The following is a 12,900-nucleotide window of genomic DNA, read 5'->3' on the forward strand; positions in this document are numbered from 1 at the left end:
GCAGCTATTAGGGTAGCGCTGCAATTTTTCTTGAGTTAATGTGAGTCATGGGGGCTTAACTCTGTCCTGCACACACGCATCCATCCCCTACTGGAATTTAAGAAGCACCACTCTCCAGAAACACGGATCCTCTTCACAACCACCTTATCACTCAATTTTACCGCTTTTTTTTTTTTCCTTTCCAACTAGTATTTTTACAAACAACTAAATATCACCTTCTGAGAAAGGTTTCATATTTTACAACTATCATATTACTTCTTCTGCCAACAGCTGAAATAATTATCTACACCTTTCCTAGTACAGAGGGCTATATCACTGCTCTTCAGTGTCCAGAATATTTCTTTAACATGTTTCTGATTTACCTGATCAAGTGAGTATTTTTCCTGGAGTGCAGTGATTACAGACTGTGTGTGCCATGCACATGGGGACGCGGGGACACGACAGAGACTGAAACCTGCGGGCTTGGAGCAATCCTGTCAGAGTTAGCTGATGTGCAGGCAGGCTGAGAGTGGGCTACATGGATCCCTCTCCCTCCCTCGTGTACTATTTCTTCACATTGTCTTTATTTTTACCTTTTGTTGTAATCATGACTCACTGTGCTTAAAAGCTGTAATTCTGTATTCTCCAAAAGCTCCCAAACCAAAGAATAATCCCTGATGCAAGGAGTGAGAGAATAAACAACAGTGGATTCAAAAATAGAGAGAACGTTTTAGAAAAAGAAAGAATCACAGGATCATAGAATGGTTCGGGTCGGAAGGGACCTTAAAGATCATTTAGTTCCAACCCAAAGAAGTGGTGAATAAAGTGTTTCATGGAGAGGCAGTTAAAAACTCCAAGAAAGGTGACATTTTCCAGAAACGTATCAGAGAAGAGGAAAAATCTCAAGTTTTCTGGGCAGGCAACAGGAAAGAAAGATGGCCCTGAGGTGGGTATTTTCTTAAAATACTGCTGGGAGACAGGCGCTAGATTTTCGTCTATTCAGGTTTGCATAGGGAAGCGTTGAGCGTTGGAGTCTGAGCCAGTGATCAGGCAGCACGAAAGATGCAGGATACCACATCTAGGAGAAAAAAACTACTCTTGAAAGGTAACAGCTTTAAAAGAGAAACCAATCAGAGGGGAGAAACTTCTGAGCCATGTATAGCAGATCTGCAAATTGTCATAACTCAGAATACATCAGATACTGTTATTATAACCATTGTGTCAGAACAAATTGTAATGGGGATCAGATATCAAAATCAAGGGAAAAAATCTAATCAACAGTCCTGATTTAACCTGAGATTATTTAGCATTAGCAAAACAGAAGCAGATCTGATTGCAAGAGCTAGAAGGAACAGAAGACAGTATTACAGTATGGAGGGTGACCAAACCCTAAGTTACTAAAGGACAGAGGAAAATTAAGGAATTCCAGGATTTCTACATACTAAAGACTGAAAATGACAGTCAGAGTCAACGTGCACCTGCAGCAATCTGAAAGACCATAGAAGACGCGTGTTTTAAGCATCCAGACTTTGGCCAGAACTGTTATATTTGTAAGGAAAAACATATTGTAAAAGCTTGCAGAGCTGGTTTTAATGTACCTATAAAGAAACAACGAGTCATTCACAGTCTACACAGTGAAAAAGAATTTTTCAAAAAGGAATGATGTGAGCAGAACATCACACTGAATACCGGAACCCTTGTTAAGTAAATGTTTGTATCAGCTTGATACTGGCTTTTGAGCTAATCCAAGATCTCAAAGAGAAAACCTCATCCTGCCGAGCACAGACATGGTGGGCACAGGCAGAATGGCTGCCAGGGTGGGTGTTCAAGAGCTCCACACAAAAGGGCAATAACATCTTGAAAATTCATTTTTATGGAACGGACTACTGCATCTGTTCTAAGGTGGAAAATAGGTCAAATACCCAGGCTCATTAAAACGTAAAAGAAAAGAGTCCATGAAGACAGAAAGCAACTGCACAAATAAAAAGAATGATGGACACAATAAAGGTCTAGAAATGGCAAACAAAAAGTTTAATTCTGAGCAAGCATGCAAAGGATAGAAATAACAAAAAATACCGTTACCATTAAAAATGTGGAGAAGAGTCTTCTGTTTTATCCATAGTGTTTAATATAGCGTGAAATTAATTTTTATATGCTAAATATATATACACTGCATCTGGATTATTATTCCCACTACTTGGAAATAGCACTGTGACAATGCAACACACATAATCTCATACTTATCTATTGGCCTCCACATATCAGCTATGCTAATGATAAATAATACACTACCACATGATTATAGAATCATAGAAATGTTTAGGTTGGAAAAGACCTTTAAGATCATCAAGTCCAACGGTTAACCTAGCAATGCCAAAAACCACCATTAAACCATGTCCCTAAGTGCCAAAGTGCCACATCTACACGTCTTTCAAATACCTCCAGGGATGGTGCCTCAACCACTTCCCTGGGCAGCCTGTTCCAATGCTTGATAGCCCTTTCAGTGAAGAAATTGTTCCTAATATCCAGTCTAAACCTCCCCTGGCACAACTTGAGGCCATTTCCTCTTGTCAATCACTTGTTACTTGGGAGAAGAGACCAACCCCCACCTTGCTACAACCTCCTTTCAGGTCATTGTAGAGGGCAATAAGGTCTCCTCCCCTCAGCCTCCTTTTCTCCAGGCTAAACAACCCCAGCTCCCTCAGCCGCTCCTCAGAAGACTTGCTCTCTAGAGCCCTCACCCCTTCATGGCCCTTCTCCGGACTTGATCCAGCACCTCAGTGTCTTTCTTGTAGTGAGGGGCCCAAAACTGAACAGAGTATTCGAGGTGCAGCTGCACCAGTGCCGAGTACACGTTCCCTAGTCCTGCTGGCCACACTATTTCTGACACAGGCCAGGATGCTGTTGGGCACACTGCTGGCTCACATTCAGCCGGCGACTGACCAACACCCCCAGCTCCTTTTCCACCAGACAGCTCTCCAGCCACTCTTCCCCAAGCCTGTAGTGCTGCATGGGCTTGTTGTGACCCAAGTGCAGGACCCATCACTTGGCCTTGTTGAACCTCATACCACTGGCCTCGGCCTACCAATCCAGCCTGTCCAGATCCCTCTGTAGAGCCTTCCAACCCTCAGGCAGATTGACACTCCTGCCCAACTTGGTGTCGTCTGCAAACTTACTGAGGGTGCTCTCAATCCCCCTGTCCAGATCATTGACAAAGATATTAAAGAGAACGGGCCCCAGCACCGAGCCCTGGGGAACACCACTTGTGGCCAACGGGGTTTAACTCCATCCACCACCGACCCTCCAGCCAGCCTTTTACCCAGCGAAGAGTACACCCGTCCAAGCCATGAGCAGCCTGTTTCTCTAGGAGAATGCTGTGGGAAATGGTGTCAAAGGCTTTACTAAATTCTAGGTAGATGACATCCACAGCCTTTCCCTCATCCACTAAGCAGGTCACCTTGTCATAGGAGATCAGGTTAGTCAAGTAGAACCTGCCTTTCATAAACCCGTGCTGACTGGGCCTGATCGCCTGGTTGTCCTGAATGTGCCGTGTGATGGCACTCAGGATGATCTGCTCCATAACCTTCCCCAGCACCGAGGTCAGGCTGACAGGCCTGTAGCCTCCTTCTGGCACTTCTTACAGATGGACATCATATTTGCTAACTTCCAGTCAACTGAGACCTCCTTGGTTAGCCAGAATATGCTATTATGATAATTTCAGATGCTTTTCAAAATAGCAAAAGACACAGTCTAAAGCCTTCCTGGGAAAAAAAAATACTGAAATTGCCAAAAGGCCACTTGAAAAGACTAGTGGGTAAAGCCCTACCAGATTGCAGAGCAGTATATGTGGGACTGGGACTGTGGCTTCTTGTTTAACAGACAGACACTACCTCCTTAACTGATGTTAAAAGTAGGGCACTAAAACCCCTTAAAATGAGAAAGCAACAGATCAAACAGAAAATCTATATGACAAAGCTTATATGACCCACAGCCTTTATAGTCACAGGAAGATTAATTTATATACAGGTATAACAGTGACTAAATAACCTCTTGAGAAGCTGCTTCTTACCCCAGCTTGCTGATTTCGGAATAAGAAGACACACAAGTAGAAAAAGAAACTGGATTACCTCCTTTCAGAGGTTCAGGGATACGCCTGAATCATGGATGCTCAAGCAGAAAGTCTGAGAAGCTGGTCGACAGGACGGGCCAGAGAGTAAGGACTGAGCAGAGCAGTGCAGGGAACAAAGGGAGCGTGTCAGGCACTAATGCCCGCCAGGTGCTCTCAGCACCCACCCACCCAGCCAAGACTAACTCAAAGACTGAGGGGGTTTAAGTTACTAGCCACGGTATTGACAGGCACATCCTGATTTTAACTAGTTGTTCAGGTTGGTTATAAGCAGCCTGAGAAGTGGGGGGAAACAGTTCCTTTTTCCCTTTCCTATGGATGTTTCAGATGCTGAACCCCTTCCACAAAGACTTTGTGTTGTGCGTCTCACAGCATTTCCACTGTTGACGTTTCCACAGTTCCTGTGATAAATTGGCTGGGACAATAGCCTTTCTGCATCTTTTTCTCTCGTTAAGATGTTTAAGTAGACTGATTAAGGATAGCATTTGGACAATACCCAGGCAGCAGAGATGACCTCTTTTCTGTTAGCTAAACAGAACTGCAGACAGACTGCAATTTTCTTTAGACTTTTAAGTGTTTCAGGGGGATGCTAAAAGGATTTCACAGTAGGAATTTGGGATTGCAGAAAAGGATGCTGCAGGTGAAGGCAATTGTTTGTTCTAGTTTGTTCTAGTTTCTGAACAGTGTGTCCATCTTATTCTCTCAAATTCTCCTGGTCTTTCTTTGACTTTTAGAAATCAATGGAATTTACAACGTTATGAGTGATTAGAAAGGACATGTGACAAACAGTCGTAGCCTGGATTCCTATGGATTTTTATCCACCCAGCATTTCACCACAGACCCAGCTATTCCCTATTGCCTTTCTGCCTCAGCAGCCCATTTCTGCTCTCGTGTTCCTAAAACCCCTCCTTTCCTTCGCGTGCCCTAGGTATCAGCTAGAGAGAGGCAGCAGGGTGCCGTGGCTTGTCCTGAGCCAGTGTGTGCCCCCCGCTTCAGCCACCGGCAAGTCAAACACGGCAGGTACCTGCCCAGCTGATGCTGCAGCCTTTCTTTTATGGTGACACTCATTTCTCTATTCAAACACCAATTAAAAAAACCCCCACCTTTTAGAAATACAATGTCTTTGCAAAGTTACTGCCTCTTTTTGACGTGGCTGAAATTCACAACTGGGTTGCAAAGCCATTGGGGAGAAGGCAGGTGCAGGCATGGACGGAAAGTACAGCCACGTATGCATCACTCTTTAGACACTCACTAGGAGATACAAGACTTCGAACCTTCTGGTAGACAAAAACTTAAAAAATATGGGATTGATTTCCCCCTTTAGAGATCATCTGCAATGTTTTCCTCCATTTGTTCCAAGTGGGGCTCGGAAGTCCCTGAGTGTGATCCATTTTGGAGAGTTTCTCAAGGTAAAGGTGTTATGCAGCAGGGACACAACCAGTCTTCTGATGGGGCAGCCTACAAACAGCATGGATGCAGGAGGCACCCCGTGTACCTGTGGGAATACTGTTTGCAGAGCCAGCTACCGTATGCTATCTTTACAGCCAAAGAGGCTAGAGTGGGATTCACCTCAACTCAAATTAGATGTCTACAAAAGGTTAAATGAACTGAGACCTCCAAATGCCCATCTCCCTCTCCTGACTCTAAAGGGAAACTTGGCTGCAAACACCTGCAGCATAAAAATCTAAAGTTAGGTGAAAGGAATCTCACCTTAGGGTCCAGTCAGTAAATTCTCTTTCATTTTACTTCCAAGTAGCAATATTCTCAAACAGAAAAATACAGGTAATCATAAAGCAACATGGCAAGACATTTTAAAGCACAATCTTGCTATAAAATGCATAGATGCCAAATAAATCTGTCCTCTGGGTGACAAAGTTGTCAGCATTATCTTGACAGGATGCTATCACTCAGCTTGCGAACGCTGAAGTTCCAGTGGAGTAAGAGAACCGCACTTCATTAAAATCCATTTCTCAGTACAACCACTGCCAACACCACGAGCTGTCTCTGCAATTAAGAAAATGTAAAACGATCCCCTGCAGAGAAGAGTACAGTAGCAATGAAGGGAACAGAGTCAAGTCCAACCCTAAGCCAGCAAATAATTTTCTTTTTACAGCTTCCCAGAAAGGACTTGGCAGAGGACAGAGAATGGAGCACAGTACATTGGTGAAGGCTTTATCATGGCCCTACTTCTCTGTCATGCTGAAATGCATTTCACTGAACTGTACTCCACAAAAATAGATTTTATGTTTATATATGGATGTATGTACATATGTATGAATATGACTACATATGAATGCATGTATTTCCTTCAAAAATGCGTACTTTGTGACTGCTGCTTGCAGCAGCTACCGCTGCCAAGAGTGACCACTTCTGCCTCTTTGCCTCGTAGAAGGAGCATTACCAGCTACTCACTGACACCACTCACCCTGGCAAACTCTGAAGTTCAGTTTCACGATGTGTTTTTCTGCTAGATTCTCATTATCACACATTCTGATCTGCCTGAGGCAGCTATTAAACCCCTTGTCAAGTCACAGCTTACATCTCGACTGTGAATCATATCTTCTTTTAGCCCAAATTACCTCTTCATTTCAATATTCTGAAATAGATACCGTGCAATTAGAGCATTTTAAAAGCATTAATTGACACTTACAGCAATAACTCATTTTGTTGTTTTGTGTCAGAAAAGCTATTTGTCTGCAGATACTGTATTATTATCATTGGTTTTAGTGCCCCCTTTAGTTTTATGTCCAATAAACAGCATCGATCCTTTGTGAAGACAATATAATGTTCTCAGAGTCAGAAGGGACTCGCACGTAACGGAGAGGAAAAATTGTCTTCGCCATAGCCTTAAACCAAGCAAAGGCCTGGTACAACGAAATGAGAGAGCAGCTGAATTCCTTTCAGGTTTCCAAAGAATGTTCTAGAGAGATGTAGTTTAGAAAACTTTAAGCAATATAGAAAAAACACATGATATGTTTTTGAAACATAAAAGGCCACATATCAGCTGGTGTAAACCAGCAGCTTAACTTTCATGGCATTACACTAATTCCCACCAAATGACCATCTGGTCCACTTCAAGTGTCAGAAAAACCTGAGAAACACGGAAACCTCCCCAGTTTATCTCAGATATGCAAGATCAGCATTTATACTTAGCTTGTTTTTACTGTGTACTCCTGTTAGATCCCATGTTCCTACTCTCTAGAACAGTTCTTGCTGTCGCTTCATCCTTTGTTTTCTCAGCCAATTTCTCATCTGTCACAACGTTAAGCCTCTTTCTAAGCTTTTGAGAACAAAATATGGTTCTTTCAGCCACTCGCACTTCCCAAGGGGCATAGAGGTAAAAAATGTGATGGGTGAACTCTTAGAACAGGGATTATTTTAACTCCTTCTGCACTCCCAGACTGAAAGTGATGAACCATTGCAAGAATCCAGATTCGCAGTAGTGGCTGGGTTTCCTTTGAGGATCTGCTCCCCATATCAGAAGGGGGTTGGAGGCGACCCAAATCTGAAGCCAAATCCTCTCGGCTCCTCTCTTCTGCAGAACAGACCACCGTGGCAGAGGTAGATCTCAAATTGCTGGACTGCTAGCAAAACCCTGACTACTTCAGGGATTTCCGAAGGCTTCAGGGAAGTGTCTGTGTAGGTGTTTCGGATGGACCCTAGAGAATTTTCTCACTGGAGAGCTGAGGTGAATCAGGGTTAACCTCCTGATGCACAGGAAGAAGCAAATCCTCCTTTGGAGGTACACAGCACGAACGCAGGCATGGCTGCCCACAGAAGGAGGACTCGGCTGCTTCCCAATTCAAGTTCCCTCCACTGTTCTCCAAATTCAGAGTCAAAGGCACCAGGACAGGAGAGAAAACACATGTGCCATGACGTGTCAGAAGACATTTCCATCCCATTGCTTATACTGGGATGAAACAGATTCAGGATAAAAGATTACATGCTGTAGGTGACAGAGTAGGGTAAAATTAATACAGTGGAATCTCATTGAATGTGACTTCATTTTTCTTAAGTCTGTGATTAATTAATCCTTCACCCTCTTCTCCTCCAGGAACATCATCTCCTTTTTCTGAAGGGCAAAAGACCCAGGAAATCTTTCCTCTAGATTTAGCGACTGTGTGCTAGGAGACTGAGGACTGTTCCTTTCTATCTCTTGCTCCCTGTGGCCGCTCCTTGCTTCCCCGGCTTGGCAGGCTTCGCTCCCTATTGCTCCTTCCACAGCTTCTTTCAGCGGGGATCTCTAAAGCCTGCCCCTGGCAGCCACCTCTCTCTCCACCTACTGACCCCATTCCGCCGGGGCTGCGGTCCCGTATGGCAGCTGTCTCGGCGTGGGAGCCTCCGCCGGCCGCTCACAGCTGCAGGAGGCAACACAGCTTTTCACTCACCGTCTTCCACCCTGCTCCCTATACCCACATCCTCGGTCTCAGGACTTGTGAGCTAGCCAGGAATTTCCTAGGAAAATAATGCATTTTTGACAGAAAATTGCATTTTTGCAGTACCAGAGTATTGAGAAAAAGGTTTAATCTAGAACTGGTTCTGAACAAAATCCCTCACTGTTTCCAGCCTTGCTTTTCTGCAGTTCTTGTTCTGAAAGGGATGCTGATATTTATAGCATTTGTCCAAATTAAAAAAGAAAAATATCACCATTTCCCATGGACTACATTTTCAAATTTTGAACTGTTCTTAGAAAAGCTCTTTTAGGAGTCAAGTCTTCTGATTTGTATGTCAGCATAATGCCACTGAGGCACAGCAGTAGAGGATCTCGTCCCATGATCTACATCTCCAAACCCACTGAGAACTGCAAACCCACCCAGCCGTGACATTTTAAAACCTCATCTCTTAAAGGCTTTTCTAAATTGTCACATCCTTCTCATGCTCCATCTCAAAATGTATTATTTGCAGATGAAACATCTTGGTAAAGAGTATACCTAAGGAATAACAGCTATTTAAAGCTCGGTGTACTTACATGGTAATTATTTCTCGGTTTGCCATGGAAGAGGGGTTGCAATGGGCAACGATGCTGGTTAGCCTGGCTAGTGCTCTGAAGGCATTTGCTATCATCATGAGACCCATAAGTCGCTTCCTGTGGTTTCTGAGAGAGAAATCCTGAAATATTTGTTTGACTGCAGCTGACTTTAAAGCATGCCTAATTATCTCATTCAATATGCACCTGTTACAGGCCTTAGAGTTTGTCATAAATAATAAAGTAATTTAACCCCTTTCTCCAATTTAACATTTCTAGGTTTCATTGTAGATCTCAGAGCTTTGAAACTACGCATTCCTTGATCACCCCCACCCCACCCCCTCCCCGCCCAGGCTTACCATGCCCAAAACAAAGGTAATACCCTGTCCCAACCAGAGGAAATACTAGGTAATATAACCTTGGCTCTGAATATTTTTGAGTACAATAGTCACAGCCTCCCAGGGAAATACGAAATATAGACTGAACAAAGACCATCACTAAAGGGACGCTATGGGCCTGTAATGGGAGTATAAATGAATAACAGAAAGGTTAAAGTTCCTTGAAAGGTAGAACTCTTACTATTAGCACAAGGCACCCTGAAGGTTTAAGCATCACCTCTAAAGTGAAGCACATGTGGTCACCTTAAAGCAAAAAAGATCACTCCAACATGCCTTGGGAAAAAGAGATTGTGACTGGCTTCTCAGTGACCACTTACAAAAAACCCACCCCCGAGCAGATTCCCCTCAAACTGTTTCACAGTCAGGAAACTTTAAGACCACTGTTAGTGACCAAGAGTTTTGCTGTTCCTTGGAATTGTTGGTCCGACATTCCTCCCATGATTGCCACCAAAGATTACAGCAAGGAAGGATAGGTCCCACATTTTAAGCATGCTGGCCCACCTGCATACCTCATATTTCTCTTTCATACATATTTTATTTTGTGTAATGAGATTTCACAGCACAGAATGAATTAGAAGATACAGGCTATGCTGGAAAAGAGGACATCAGAAAGATGGGAGACAGGGCTAAATTAGCTGCCAGAACTATTTACGGAGGACAGCCAAAACCCTGAATAGATTTACTTCTGCTGCTTGAAACATTCATGCTCTCAAGAAGGAATCAGAAGAAAAGCGCTATTTCTTCCAAGAAGTTCTTGACATCTCAGAATTAAAAACTACGCTGAAATACTGGAGGAAGCGTTATTCTTTTAACATGTAGAAAGCAGCATCTGCAAACTGTGCAATTGCAGGCACATAGTGTGCCCAGAGATGAAAAACAAGAGCAGATATATAAATGGTACCGCTCATCAGTGAAGCACGTCTCATGTGTCTTCTCAATACCAAGGGCTAAATAGCAAGCTTGTTCCAGTCACAAGCACAGCGGCCATCCAGGAGTGACTGACTCAGAAACACAGTCTCCTTTTCAGTTCCTTAAACATATATCCTACATGCTACCCTCAGCACGTGGCTAAAGCCACCCATTCTTCATCCAACACAAAACGTTAGCTCTGTTGTTCTCTGCTGGCTTTCTGTCTTCTGCAGGCTCTGCCCCCGAACACTTTACAGAAGACAGGAAGGTGACTGAGTTATCTCCAACTTCGTGCTGTTTAACAGCTCGAGGATTGCAGCAAGCCTCCAAAGGAGTCGGGGGAGTGAAACGAGAACTAACAAAAACCTGACGTTGTTTACAAGAGATCTTGTGATTGCTCCCTCTCTGCCAGCAGCCTGCACAGATCAGAAGGAAGCAAGACAAGAAGGGAATCATGCTTAAATACTGAATGCATTGAGAAAGATATCCTGGAGTACAAAGCTCACTTCAGACAGATGGTGACATCGCTGTATCTTTCCCACAAACATTTGCAGCTAAGAGTTAAAGCTAACCATCAAGGAAGGGGACTACAAACTCAACATAAACTCAAGGAACTCATATTTATGCCAACCACAAAAGCCCACTGACTTTATATTCAGTAGATAATGATGTTATCAGTTTGTAAGTAATATACGGGCAAAAGCAAACAAACAACCCTCCCCAAACCTGTTCACACATAACAGGCATTATTCAGGAGGCAATCACATTTATACAAAATATTAGTCTTTAATATTTTATCTTCATCATTGGGAGAATGAAGTTATTTTGAAAGAATGTAGCCATTGTACCAATTTAGGAATATCACGGTGCGGTGTTCTTACAGCTGTGGACCGTGGACTACTGTTGACTCATAAAATAGCAGGGCTCTGAGACAACTAAGAAAATCATCTGGACCACATACTCATTCCTGCATAGCAAAAAAAAAATGGTGGGAAACTAATAATCTAAAAAGTAGTTTAATTTTGGTTTCATGGCAAATAAAAAATATCATGGCAACACTGTCTGATATGGCTCTTAAGACAATCTTTCAATCTAAAAGGGTTGAGAAACGGAGAAACCATGCCCTTCTATATCAAGTATGAACACAGTGACATTTACAACATACTCGATAACAGCAGACGCTGCCGATGGATCAGAGCTGATCAGGCAGACCCAAGATCTGAGCTACTCTTTCCGCCTGAGAAAAGTTAGTTTGTGCCTCCGCTTTCTTCCTCTTAACCCTAAGATACTACCGTCTTTTTAAAGATCTGGTACCAGCATATTCAGTATCTGGGCATTGTTCTCTAGATTTCCAACTCCTTTTCAAGCACTGTATTATTGTAGTAAGCACAGAGAGCAAAATAAATAAATAAATCCTCATATGATTTAAATTATTATTTCTCCTTAAGAGTATGAAAATGTTCAAAAGTGTTTATATCTCATGAACTCTCAGATAAATTTTCTATTTAGGAACCTCCAGAGGAATTGTTTCCAGGGACAGAACCTTTGTTAAGAGTTTGCTGGACATGATATAGAGATTGGAAAGTCAAATCAAACAAGGCCCAGTCAGAGATGATCCCTATAAAAGACTCCTGACAGGAATTCCAGACTATTATTCTCAGCAACATCATCTCACTTTGAAAGAAAACGAGAGTAACATTAAATAGTTGGCTTTCAGTTGGCTACAAGTGTTGGCTGCAAGATGCACAATTCTGTCTCTCTTTTGGCACCAGGTGAATCTCGGTCTTATTGGTCTTCCCAGACTTAATCTACACAACACATTGTAATTTGCTGCCTTCAGTACTCAAATTTGTTTCTTTCCTTCATGAGCTGAAGGAAATATTGTATAATATTCTATTGCAACACAATGCAACTTCATACGTGATAAATTAAGAGGCACAAAAACTTGACTGCACACCCAGGGTTCTCTCCAGAGCGCAGGAGAGCGCTTGGCATGTGAAGCAGTACACCCGTCCCAACCTTTTCTTGCTCGTCATTTGCAATTTGTTCTACCGAATCTGGACCAGCCACTTAAGGGCAGGCAAAGTGCCATTTTAGGAGTGTGGTGTGAGCACAGACCGCCAAGAGACTACATACGAAAATCGAAGTTGCTCAGTGACAGCAGCATTCCGAGCCAGCAATGTCCAAGCAGCTGTGAGGGCTGATCTACCCTGCCTATTTTTAATGGGCTGTGTCACTGGACCTAGATTAATTTCAGAAATAAAAGATACTTCTGCAGATACGTGAAGGGAGTTTCTATGACTCTGCTGAATGCAATAGTAGTGTAAGGCTGGAGATTTTTTTGTCTTTTGGCATGTTCCACAGGGAGCAGCACTGGGTGCAGTCGCCCTGTGAAGCAGGGAGACAGGTGAGCCACCACGCAACAGCCAATATGCAACAAGCATCTGCTCCCTCCCAGACGGTGCTAACAGGGAGAAGAGTTTACTCTTTTCCTGGTAAATCCAGATTTACTCAGAACAGAA

Source organism: Rissa tridactyla, chromosome 2, assembly GCF_028500815.1.
Source record: "Rissa tridactyla isolate bRisTri1 chromosome 2, bRisTri1.patW.cur.20221130, whole genome shotgun sequence".
NCBI lineage: Eukaryota > Metazoa > Chordata > Aves > Charadriiformes > Laridae > Rissa > Rissa tridactyla.